This window comes from Sander lucioperca, chromosome 17, assembly GCF_008315115.2.
Source record: "Sander lucioperca isolate FBNREF2018 chromosome 17, SLUC_FBN_1.2, whole genome shotgun sequence".
NCBI classification, from domain to species: domain Eukaryota; kingdom Metazoa; phylum Chordata; class Actinopteri; order Perciformes; family Percidae; genus Sander; species Sander lucioperca.
Window position 1 is genome coordinate 21,924,490 of NC_050189.1, and position 13,651 is coordinate 21,938,140.

Here is a 13,651-nt window from a genome sequence, read left to right on the forward strand (position 1 = left end):
GCATTCTGGTTCTGCTTCGGATGCCGTCAAGCGGGATCTCCGATCGTAATCAGTCCTTCACTGACCAATCAGCATTCATTAGCAGAATGCTAGCGTGTTATGGGCAACAACGACTCAACCTGTAACAAATCGAAAGGACATAAGTACTCGTTCATTCAACTTTCGACCTATAATCCATGTTGAACTTGCAAAAACTACAATCAAATCTGAGATTTCTCATCGACAATCAGGCGAAAGAGACAAATTTAGCCGTCTAGCTCCATAGAGTCCCATTCATTTAGCACTGGACCGTGATCACCCCCAGTGGAACTCTGGTGGAACTGCAACCAAAGTAGGTACAATGGGGCTTAATAGGGAGTGGAACGGCTTTCCGTAGACGGGCTTTGATTTTGCCCTGATGTAGGCCTACTCTTCTTCCTCAGTTTTTTTTTTTTTACACGTAGCATATACGTGATCGTATTAGCGCTCCCTGCTGTTGGCTGTTAATATCGCTTTATTAGACTTTTTTGTGCCGACGGCTGTCATCTGGACAGCCATTCTGGACTTTTCCAGAACGCACAGATTGTCATTCCGTCCCTGGCTAGCAGTAGCAAGCTTACGTTGCTCGCGTTAGCAAACGCAACAGTTAGATTGTTGTAGCAGCCCTGAAGGACAGTCACATTAAACTTTAAAAGCTTTTATGGCGAGAATGGATATGGATTTTGGGGTGCAGTAGCAGCAGGGCGCTGCCGAGCAGTGGATGGAGAGCTCCGCTCTGCTGCTGTTGTTCGGTAACGTTACTCCGGGCTGGAGCCACAGCAGGAGTAATTTTACCGTGACTACAGCCTGACCCGTCGTGCTGCTCTGCACTCCTCCCCACCGCTGGAACCCGGACGGACGACAGACTGCTGCACGGCATGGAGGATGTGTTTGGGTCTAGGGACGTTAACGTTATATTAGAATTCATTAAATATTATCTCAATAATATGACAAGGATTTCATGAATTGTAATCATTAATTTAACTTAAATAAAAATAAACCAGACTTAAAATGAATCCAATGAAAGTAAAATTAAATTAAAATAAAAGGAACTTATTAGAGGGTCCGAGATTTAAACTGATTAGGTGTAATGTTTTCATAACCCAATGTGTACTTCTAGCTTTGCTCAAGGCAGTAGGCTACACACAGCTACGGATTCGACTCGTTGATGCCCGGAACATGTCTGTTATCTTAGAGCATTTTGCTACCTCCTCCGCCATAATTATTTTCCTTTTGGGTCTGACTTTGTCAACGCCACCTTTCCCTTTTCTTTTTTGGCTTTCCATCATTAGACTCAGACGCTGTCTGTTAACGTTACCGATAGACTTCCAAATGTGACGAGGAAAAAAAAAGAGGTTTTACGTCATTTACGGTGACATGACTTTGTGTTGTGTCTGAAGTCAAAGGTTAACTTAACTAAATGACCTCTTTCCTGTCATCTACTGGAGAGAAAACTGCACAGCCAATACACTCAAGTCAAAGAGGAAGTGGGAGGGTCTACTGCTCTGACAAAAAGAATTCTAAGTGTTCCTTGTCACATCACCAAGAGGGAGAATGACGCAAACATGTCTTCGGCTCCGTAAGTAACTCTGAGCTGATCACATTGCAATCAATATACTTATTAATGATGAAGAGAATAATGAAAGAAAATGAAATGATGAAGATTACACACACAAGCTCATCTTTTTTGAGTGTCTGACCCTCTACTGGTCCTATCACTTGCAGTTAGACGCAAACATACTGTGTATACTTGTCTTGTCCTATTACACAGCAAAGTTCTAATCAACCAGTGTATATTTTCTGATATTGATCTTGTTTATCATTTTAGTGTTGACCTCACTGCTCTGCTGCAGAACAAACTCAGGTTAGTCAAATGATCCACAGTCTAAAACTGATCAGGTTTATAGTAAACTCTGTTGAAAAAAATGGTATTTTTTGTTTTTGAAAGAGACACACTGAAAAAGGGTTCAAATGACAAATTATCTTTAAAATAAAATGCCACTTCACACACAGTCTGGATATTTTAGTTGAGTTTGTGCCTTTCTGCTCACAGTTTCTCAAATTATATTTGCATATTTTATCAAGTATAAGTAATTCTTCATTATTTTTTTTCGATTTTAGAAGGACTTAATATTTGGGGTTCACCACAAAACGTCTAGGACCTGATCTAGCTAATTAATGAAGTGAGCTATTGCTTTTATAAAACGTTTTTAAAGTTACATTTGTAATGAATGTAATGTATGCTAAAGGCGGTTCAGTCTATTACAGTAGCCAAAAGTGAAATCGCTCCCTCGTGATTTGTAAGAGCATTCTGCCCTTTGATTAGTTTTGATTTTAGTAAAAACAAGAACAGATTAACACAAAAAATAAAAACCTGGCATGTTTGAATTCACAACGTTTACAGAGGGTTGCTGTTTCGGTGGCGTTACGTTATAACACAGTACACAGTGCTTGCTGAGACCGATCATTTGTATGTGATTAGTTAAGGAGCACTATAAAATTCACTTCCTCTCACATAGTTATCACTGCAATAAGGCTGTACAAATTAAACCAGGTGACATCCTTTACTGTCAAACTGGGAAAACAACAAATACAATGGGATTAAGTAGGCTAGTCTAAACATAACTGTTGTGTGCATGTGATACATCTTTTCTGATTTTATATTTGTTATAGGCTAGGCCTACTTATTAGCTACAGGGCCCTACAATGTAATGTAATACGAGGATAACCAGAGCTTTTCACATCGTGATTTTTACAGGCCACAGTAGCTGGGGAGATTAGCTGGAGCCTAAAAGTGAAAAGGAACGCTAAAAGTGGGGATATTGTCGGGTTTTTTTGCAAAGAAAATTCAGAGAAGTGCACAGAATGAAGAGAAGGAGGCAAATGAAGAAGGAGAAGGCAGTAAACTGGAGAGACCATGAGGGGCAGAGCAGGAGAAGACCACAGAAGGAGATGCAGAAATAAGTGAAGGAGAAGAGGAAAAGGAAGAATTGGCTGTGAGGGATGAAGAGAAGGCTGTGAGAGGAGAGGAGAGAGGGACAGAGGCAGGGAGTGATCAGGAGGAGGCAGATGAAGATGACAGGGAGGAAGAGGGTAGGCCTGCAATTCCCCCTGGACCACATGCTATCCTTTTAGTCTTGTTCCATATACATTGTAGTACAGTAGCATAACATGTCATGTCACTCAGTAAAATGCCATGTTTTCAGTCTTTGGCTATTTCTATTCTGTTTTATAGGATTAGGTATGTAAAGATGCACATAAAGTATATAAATAGATTATCTATTGTTTTACAGTTTTTCTGCAGTTTTACAGTTTTTCCTCTATTTGCCACACAAGCTATTTACATATGGGGTTTCTGTGTACCGTCTTCCAATGCCAAGCTGCCAAGACCTTTCGCCACCCCATGTAAAGTTTTCTAGATCCGCCACTGGCTAGCACAGACTAATTCTTTAGCTGTACACTAAAGAAAGTCACCCAATAAACTAACTAAGAGATGGAGGTAGAGCAGCATTTCCCATGTCCTGCAAGGTAAAAATTACTGTTTTTATCAAAGGAGTCTGGTGGCTTTGAAGAGAGCAGAGATAACGGCTTCAGTTCACTGTTGTAAAGGGCTGTCTGACAGCAAGGTGAAGTGCTGAAAATATTCTAATCTAGTGTAGCCTACACATAAGGAGATACTTGGCTGAATTCAAACCAGCTCTGTGTCATGGCAGTGTGTGTGCGGATTAACAGTTTCCCTCCGTGGCACCGGCTATATGTTTTTTAGTCTTACGTTTTTTTTTTCTCAGGCGCGGAGTGAACCTTATTGTGCAAAGGACTTCATAGGCATTGTATGTGGTTATTGTATCATTGTAATGTATCTATGAACCAATCAAATTGCTTGATTTGAGCTACCTGTTTTATAACTAAATAATTCTGCACTTTTGCAGGTTTGGCTTAAGAATTTACTTACTATAACAAGAGTTCCAGTTTAATTTTAAACCAGCTTTGAAATAGCAAAAAAATCCAAACTCATGTGAAATCAGCAACACTATAGACCCAATCACAGTGATTGTTTTTCAATAACTTTCAGGTAGAAACATCCTGCGCCCCGTACGTACAATTTAACGGTGCTGAGCAAACGTTTAGCTTGGAGAGCTAATTTACCTGTTTAGACTTGTGTGTTGGCCACAGACTTAAACTCAAAAACTCAGAACAGAAAAAAACATTTTATCATTCTGGTAGGACAGAAGACACAAATATATTTAAGAAATATGTTTGAAGAACTCCCTGCTGGATAACAAGTAAAAACATCTTTGGAGTGTGACCCAATCAGGCAGTAAGATACAGGGAATGGGAAAACCCACACAGCCCATTTTTTCAATTTAGCTCTACCCTTTTATAGTCTGTTTTGGAAATACCTCCATACAGTACCACGGCACTGCAAAAGTAGCAGCTAGCAGATAATGTTAAACTTAATGTTGGGATGTGTTTTTTTGTGACATTCAATTTAGTTTTGCTGAAAATACAATCAATTCCCTCCAGCCTCTCTGACTGTGAGTCCCAGCAGATCTCAGCTGTTTAAAGATGAATCTGTCTCTCTGAGCTGTGAGGAGGACGACAGCTCTGCTGGATGGACTCTGAGGAGGAACACAACCAGAGACACCAGGACTCAGTGTGGAGGTGGCTGGGGAAGACCTGCTGGTTCTTCCTGTAAAATCGGCTACATGATCCCAGGGGACAGTGGAGTTTACTGGTGTGAGTCCAGAGAGGGAGCAACCAGTAACAGCATCAACATCACTGTCACTGGTAAGATCAGACTGTGGAGTCAGTATTGATGAAGCTGTGTGTGAATGGATGACATGCTGTAGTTTGTCTCTGTGTTGAGGTGGACCAGTGATCCTGCAGAGTCCTGTCCTCCCTGTGATGGAGGGAGAAGACCTCACTCTGAACTGTAAAACAGAGAACTCCTCCAACCTCCCAGCTAGTTTCTATAAAGATGGATCCTTCATCAGGAATGAGCCTGCAGGTCACATGACCATCCACCATGTTTCCAGGTCTGATGAAGGCCTCTACAAGTGTTACATCAGCAGTGATGGAGAGTCTCCATCCAGCTGGGTCTCTGTCACAGGTGAGGAGGTTAAAGGTCATTCTTCAAAATAGGCCGCTTTCACACCTACAGTTCTGTAGACTCTGCGATTCGGGGGAATCATTTTTTATTTGGTTCTGTTTGTATTTACACTACACTTTGTCACGTGCGCCAGACCACGTCTTTGAGATGATGATCTGTGGTCATTGTAGGTTATGGATCTGAAAGTTATCGTCACTTGAATCTTTTATACGTCAGATAAATTGTATGCAAGGTGGAAATTGCCGGCTAGTTAATGCATTGATTTCTGGGTCACTTCCTGTGTGTGTCTGATTGCGTTCTCACATGAAGTGACCCAAATCTTGAGCACTTTTCCTTTTTTCTTTTAAAGAGCTTTATTAAAGTTTTACAAAATACAAGTTGTAACAAAACAAACAATAGGCTACACATTATACAAGAAAAAACAAAACAAACCAGAATAATTAACAAGACAATAACAAACTTAACTAATGAACAAACCAGTACCAATGTGCAAGAAGAGCTAATAAAGTGCATCCAGTGCATAGAGTCTTTGATAAAGTGCTGTAGATCACAAGATGAGAATGGAGCTGTTTATGGTCTAAAGGTTTCCATCTTCTGAGTTCAGTGAGCACCTGTTTACATACAGCATCACTATCAACAACAGTCTGTTGTGGGACGATACAGCATCACTATCTACAACAGTCTGTTGTGGGACCATACAGCATCACTATCAACAACAGTCTGTTGTGGGACCATACAGCATCTCGTCTTCCGTAGTTTATAACAAACAATACATATGATTATTGGTATCAGTTCCTTGTGCTCATCTGATAATACCTCATCTGTGATACAGTACATGACAGATTTATATGAAAGATGTAAATTTACACCATACCCTTTTAGTTTGTCCCAGACTTCTTTTGCTCTGCAGCAGTCCATTAAGAGATGCTGTTGAGTCTCGTCATCGTTGCAGTGAATCATTGGGTATTTGTTGTTGTTACATAGCAACTCCAAGAAACAACAGCTCTGACAGGAAGTCTGTTTACAGACATCAACCATCTCACATCACCAATACTCTCAGAACGGTTCTTATTTTTTTTTAAATTTCAAAAGTTGAAGGTTTTCATATTCGTACATAAAATCACCATAAATAAGGTTATAATCCGGACTTTGTCTGGCTCTCTCTCTCCTTTTTCTCCACTTGGAGCGATCACCGACCCAGAGAACATTTCTTGAGATGGCTGCTGATACATTTTTAACAAAAGCCATATACATTCTTACTCCCATATCTACTGCCCCTAACCCCCCATATTTTTTACTTTTATACATGACTTCTCTTTTTGTTACTTCTCTAGTTGTACCCCAAACCACATTTACACACAGTTTATTTAATTTAATTATCATTATTTTTAGATGGAGGAAAGATGTTTGCTAAAAACAGGAATTTGGATAAGATGTTTTAACAATGTTGACTCTTGATTTATAATTAGTGTTTTTGTTTTCCTATTTTTTTACTTCTTCTTTAACTTCACACAGTTTAGTCTCCCAGTTTCTCTCACTACAGTTTCTATTAACAAATGGTCAAACCCAAGTTTTTAAATTTCATTCTTTACTTTATTGTTGATATTACGTTTGTTACTTTCCGCTCCGATCCAAACACCCTCTGTTTTATCATGGTTTAACTTAGCGCCAGAAGCTAGTTCATACAGGTTCAGGTGGTTAGTTAACACATCCATCTCCATCTGGTTTTAATAACAACTGTGACATCGTCTTAATAGGCCATGGCAGTAACTTTGGGCGCGACCCCAACGTGTGTACCAGAGATGAGACTCTCTGAGTTTATGGTTTTAATAAGAGGGCTGATGGCCAGGATGTATAGAGCAGCACTCAGAGGGCAGCCCTGTTTCACCCCTCGCTTTACATTAAAGGGCTCTGTTAAAACACTGTTACATTAACACACACACTAGATTTAACATACAGACATCTGATCAAATGGATAAAGGTTTCTGGAAAGCCACAAGACTTCATTACAGCCCATAGATAGTCTCTGGAAATATAATCAAAGGCTTTTTTTTTGGTCCAGCCCGATTATATAGAAGTCTTTTTTATCAGATTTATTAATCATTTCTCTCATTGTGCAGAGATTATCCCACATTAAACGACCTTTTATGGCACACGTTTATTCTTTTTCTATAATTTCATCTGATATATCATTTAATCTATTCATAATTACTTTGGCTAATATTTTATAATCAGTGTTCATTATAGTCAGATGTCTATAGTTATCAATGTCATTTTCATCACCTTTCTTATACAGTAGACATATTACACCCTGATTAAAGGATTCCCCCATACAGCCACTGTTCAGACCTTCATTATACATCTCTGTAAGGAGGTTTAATACTTCATTGATATTTAACTGACAAACCTGTAGACAGATCATCAGGGCCGGGACTTTTATATTAGATATATCTTCCTCTAACTAGACCAGGGGAATTCACTCAATTACAAACATGATACACAAGATTGAAGTTAAAAGTCTAAAGCTTCACATAAAAAAGGAAGAACAGTGAAATAGCTGAACGTGTTATATACTTACTTTTATTTCTTTGCTTTTAATTAAATAATTTTTTTCATTTTAGAGAAACCCACAACTACAAGTCCTCCTACAACCCCCACTACAACCTCCACCACCTCTGGCTCCACCACTTCTTCCAATCCCCCCCCCTCTCCTCCTCTCCTTGTGTTGGGGTCTGCTGTTTCAGTCGGTGTCCTGGTTCTCCTGGTTCTCCTGGTTCTCCTGGTTCTGCTGGTTCTACGATGCATCCGTAGGAACCCTAAAGGTTAGTCTCAATAAGACTCATATTGAGCTGCAGTTCAAAATCTAAATGTACTGTTGATATTTTCAATTTCAGAATTGAAGTGAAGTGTTCAAACAACAGTTTCTTCAAGTCAAACGTCTCTTAGGATTCTCATGAATCACTATTCTGTTGTTGACAAACCATCCTCACCACGAGGGCCCTTTAGCATGCTCCGGAGCTTTTGATCAGATCACATAATCTTCCTCATGTTTCCATCTTTAACCATGTCTCTTTAATGATTAAATTGATTGAAATTGATGTTAACTTTGGTTTATTTCAGCTGAAGTAGAAGCTGGAGATGATGACGTCACATACAGTGATGTCACAATATCACGTAACCTGAAACAGCCAATCAGACGGAGCGGAGGTAAAGATGTTTTTATTGATTTTAAGAAGAATCTGAGGGACGATGTGTGTGATCTTGGTTTAATGTCCTGAGAGGACGTTTTGGGAAAAGAGCATTTTATAAAATAAGGATATTTTAAAAACTAAATCATTGTTTTAGTCCACAACAGTCACACTGTAAGGTCTATTTTAGTAGATAATAGGGTGTATTCTGCTTGTCATGAGAGTCTGGGTGTTTTGTACCCTGTGGTTAAACAGCTCTAACAGCTCTAACAGTTCTGTGGTCGTCCAGTTTCCTGTTTCTCATAGCAACCCTTCAGCTGAGTGGGGGTCTGCACACGTGTTACTGCAGGACTGTTAATAAAACAAAGATCATATCAATAAACTATAAATTTGCAGATTTACATACCTTTGTATGTTATGATCACTTACAATACAACTCTGAGGGTCTGGGAGTCTCTAAGGTCTCTATCTGATCTGGTCTGAGTGATCTGATCTCTAGTAGACAGCTCTAGGTGTGTGTGTGTTCCCACCTGGCAGCAGAATCTTTCTCCAAATGTGTCCTGATTGACCACTTATGGTCGGATCTTACTTCCCCGCTCTATATGCAAATAAACACGCACATCATTTCCATTTAAGCACAAATAGACATCAGAAAGGTCTTGAGCAGCTTCCTTTTATCTTCCTACAGAGAAAGTGACCTTCTCCAGGATATCTCTCTCTCTCTCTCTCTCTCTCTCTCTCTCTGATCAATTCATTAATGTCTTCAGGTAATGCAGTATTCTGGCTGTGTGAAGCTGAAGGTTATCTTGCTTGTGAAACAAAAAGTATTTAAACAACTTGTTTTAATCATGCCTGCCGCACCCAACACAATGCCAAAAAAAGAATTTAGATTAGATGGGGGATTTAGAAAGAAGGAGGAGGAGCGCCAGGAAACAGCCAAGAGCAGATCTTAATGCATGGTTAACACCAGGTACCAGCAGCAACACACAGAAGACACAACTCAGACGATGAAAGTGTTAGGGCTCCACCTGAGAGAGCAGCAGAGATCTCACGAGCTACAACTGGAAGACAGGACGAGGTTTTACACAGATGATGAGAAATTACAATTAGTGATATAGTGCCATGTGCAATTATTGGTGAAACTATGTCCCTCTCCTTGGTGCAGCCAGTTCTTCTAAATATATAATTTACGTGAAACTAATAGCATAGAAAACATTTCTTAAAGCCAGTTAGAAACGGGGTACAAGAGTCATTCTGTATATCTCTCAATCAAGCTGTCAAGTTTGTGTTATGCAAATATATTGATGGCGCCATAACAAAGATGCTAAACTAAATCTAGTTCAGTCTCTCTGGTAAATAGGCACATTTATACATTATTTTGTGTGTTAATAACTAAGTGTTGTTTGTGCGACACCCTGACATGTTGACATGGTGACTTGTTCCTCCTGCGGTCAACATGTCTCTAAAAAAGAACAGCTCTGTTAGTGTGAAGTCAATTTCACATGAACTGGGTTTCCATCTAAGCCCTGACATCAGCAACAAGTGTTAAGAAGAAAATAAAAATGTGACATTTTAAGTTTTACTTCCCCTTAACTAGTAGACTTTGACACTTCTGTCTTAAAGTTATAATCTGATATTTGCTGCTATCTTTTATCAACTATTTATTTAGTCCTTTTCTAATACTACTGAAAATAGTATTATTGATTGTGGTAAAAGTTAAATAATCAATGTCATTTCTCTTCCAGAGAGTGATCCTGCTGCAATCTACTCCGGAGTGAGAACAGAAGACAACGGACAAATAGTGATCAGAGACAAGAAATCAAACAGGAAGAGAGGTACAGCTGCTCTTCTATGTCTCCATCTCTAGAAACATCTGTTAGAGGAGAACACAGAACAGTTCACACACACACACACACTTCTGATGACCTGGGTCAGGAGGTCACAACAACGAGGGACGTCACCATAGTCAATCTTTAAACAAGACTTTATTTAATCAGGTTGGACCAAATTAAAATGAAAATATCCAAATGAACTATATTCAGAATGGGCTGTGTAAATCAGAGAGTCTGTGTGTATGAGAGAGAGAGAGAGAGAGAGAGAGAGAGAGAGAGAGAGAGAGAGAGAGAGAGAGAGAGAGAGAGAGAGAGAGAGAGAGAGAGAGAGAGAGAGAGAGAGAGAGAGAGAGAGAGAGAGAGAGAGAGAGAGAGAGAGAGAGAGAGAGAGAGAGAGAGAGAGAGAGAGGGACAGAGAGGGACAGAGACAGAGAGGGACGGAGAGAGAGAGAGAGGGAGAGAGAGGGACAGAGAGAGAGAGAGGGACACAGAGAGAGGGACACAGAGAGAGGGACAGAGAGAGAGAGAGGGACACAGAGAGAGGGACACAGAGAGAGGGACACAGGGACAGAGAGAGAGAGAGAGGGACACAGAGAGAGGGACAGAGAGAGAGAGAGCAATGAGAGATGCCATCAAAAGGAATTTTAGTAAAATACAAATTCCAATCAACATCTGGTGCTAAATGTTTGACAGTGTCATCATGCCAACTTCACTGTATGGATTTGAGATATGGGGTCCACTCAGTAAGCTCGACTACACTAGATGGGATAAACACCCCATAGAATCCCTGCATGCAGAATTTATTAGAAATATTCTCAGGGTCCAAAGGAAAACACACAAATGCATGCAGGGCAGAATTAGGCAGATTCCCATTGGCTTTAAATGTGCAAAAAAGATCATTAAAACTCTGGATACATCTGAAATCTAGTGCAGAAAATATCATCAACTTTCAAGCAATCAAAAGTCAAGAGGTCAGCTCTGAAACCAGTCCCCTCTGTCAGCTGGTTCTGAAGTTAACTAATACACTAACCCATCAACCTCAGACCAGCACTGCTTTCTAAAATCAGATCAAAGTCAAATTAATTATGAATCAACGTAAGAAAAAATATCTGGAACATTGGGATGATCAAAAAAAACTACAATCCAAATTAGAACGCTACTTGTCACTAAAAAGAGATTATGCAGTCCCTCCAGGATTTTGCGGCCTTTTTTTGAGATTGTTGCGACCCAAAATGCCTGATTTTGCAGGAGCTTTCATCATCATCATCGTTTACGTCTCATCTCCTTTTTCTCGTGCTTCCACATGTGTGTTGTTTGTGTGTGTGTCTGTGTGTGTGTTTGTGTGTGTGTGCAAGCGTCAGTCGCGGGGGGTACGGAGCAGTAGCTGGATGGAAACGGCAGCAACTTCAGTGACTTTTAGATCGTTAAAGTCTACATTGATGTTAAAATGTATCGGACGGTCTGAAATCTTTTGCACGGTCTTTCGCTGTACGTTTTATTGGTAAATGAGTCACACACACGTCTCGTCTTCATATCAAAAACAAGGAAATGATTAACCCCGTTCTCACTCCCGCTTGGTCATTGGCTCTCAGAGTGCACGTGGGGCTGCTGTGATTGGTTGAAGTCGCGGGAAACTTCTGGTTATTGGTCAAATGTGCGGAAAAGTTGCGGTGATTGGTCAAAATTGCGAGTCGCACCAAATTCGCGGTGATTGGTTGGTCCTGGAGGGACTGATTATGAATTGGCAGAGTACCTCTCCGCCGTCAGAGATACAAGGTGGAGACAGATTCTTACCAAGTACAGGCTCAGTGACCACAGCCTCGCCGTAGAGAAAGACCAGTACTAGTACAGGCTCAGTGACCACAGCCTCCCTGTAGAGAAAGACCAGTACTAGTACAGGCTCAGTGACCACAGCCTCGCCGTAGAGAAAGACCAGTACTAGTACAGGCTCAGTGACCACAGCCTCGCCGTAGAGAAAGACCAGTACTAGTACAGGCTCAGTGACCACAGCCTCGCCATAGAGAAAGACCAGTACTAGTACAGGCTCAGTGACCACAGCCTCGCCGTAGAGAAAGACCAGTACTAGTACAGGCTCAGTGACCACAGCCTCCCTGTAGAGAAAGACCAGTACTAGTACAGGCTCAGTGACCACAGCCTCCCTGTAGAGAAAGACCAGTACTAGTACAGGCTCAGTGACCACAGCCTCACTGTAGAGAAAGACCAGTACTAGTACAGGCTCAGTGACCACAGCCTCCCTGTAGAGAAAGACCAGTACTAGTACAGGCTCAGTGACCACAGCCTCGCCATAGAGAAAGACCAGTACTAGTACAGGCTCAGTGACCACAGCCTCACTGTAGAGAAAGACCAGTACTAGTACAGGCTCAGTGACCACAGCCTCGCCATAGAGAAAGACCAGTACTAGTACAGACTCAGTGACCACAGCCTCACTGTAGAGAAAGACCAGTACTAGTACAGGCTCAGTGACCACAGCCTCACTGTAGAGAAAGACCAGTACTAGTACAGGCTCAGTGACCACAGCCTCACTGTAGAGAAAGACCGGTACTAGTACAGGCTCAGTGACCACAGCCTCACTGTAGAGAAAGACCAGTACTAGTACAGGCTCAGTGACCACAGCCTCACTGTAGAGAAAGACCAGTACTAGTACAGGCTCAGTGACCACAGCCTCGCCATAGAGAAAGACCAGTACTAGTACAGGCTCAGTGACCACAGCCTCCCTGTAGAGAAAGACCAGTACTAGTACAGGCTCAGTGACCACAGCCTCGCCGTAGAGAAAGACCAGTACTAGTACAGGCTCAGTGACCACAGCCTCCCTGTAGAGAAAGACCAGTACTAGTACAGGCTCAGTGACCACAGCCTCACCATAGAGAAAGACCAGTACTAGTACAGGCTCAGTGACCACAGCCTCACTGTAGAGAAAGACCAGTACTAGTACAGGCTCAGTGACCACAGCCTCACTGTAGAGAAAGACCAGTACTAGTACAGGCTCAGTGACCACAGCCTCACTGTAGAGAAAGACCAGTACTAGTACAGGCTCAGTGACCACAGCCTCGCCGTAGAGACAGAGAGAGAGAGACAGAGAGAGAGAGACAGAGAGAGAGAGAGAGGGGGGGGAGAGAGATGTCTTTACCTGCCAAAAACCTGTTGATATCAGAGTTTAAATGTTTAAAGTAGCTGTTGGCTGAGACTTATGGGCTGTTATCAGTGTTTTATCTCTCACTTTGCTACCCTTGAAGCCCCTCTACACCAGATGACAAAAAACAGCCTCCCTGCAGCCTATTGTACTTTTTACTTTTACTATCCTACGTTTACTACTTTACTACATTAATTGTACGAGTTACCTTGGTAACACTTTACAATAAGGTACAAAAAAGTAGGTAGTTAATGATTAACGAATGAGGAACGAATGGTTAGTTAATGAGTAGTTACTGATTGACTGTGATTCAAGCACTAATGATTAGTTACTGTTAAACAGACTGCAGTTT

General features: G+C 41.2%; 1 protein-coding gene and 2 long non-coding RNA genes across 3 annotated transcripts in view; 1 reads left to right on the forward strand and 2 right to left on the reverse strand.

Annotated features, from left to right (window-relative positions):
- The window catches only part of LOC116060888 (muscle M-line assembly protein unc-89-like), a 295,447-nt gene that overhangs the window by 196,422 nt on the left and 85,374 nt on the right, over window positions 1–13,651 (forward strand). The gene's annotated exons all lie outside the window — the stretch shown is intronic.
- The window catches only part of LOC118493576, a 328,097-nt gene that overhangs the window by 180,760 nt on the left and 133,686 nt on the right, over window positions 1–13,651 (reverse strand). The window lies entirely within an intron of this gene.
- The window catches only part of LOC118493574, a 208,194-nt gene that overhangs the window by 109,963 nt on the left and 84,580 nt on the right, over window positions 1–13,651 (reverse strand). The gene's annotated exons all lie outside the window — the stretch shown is intronic.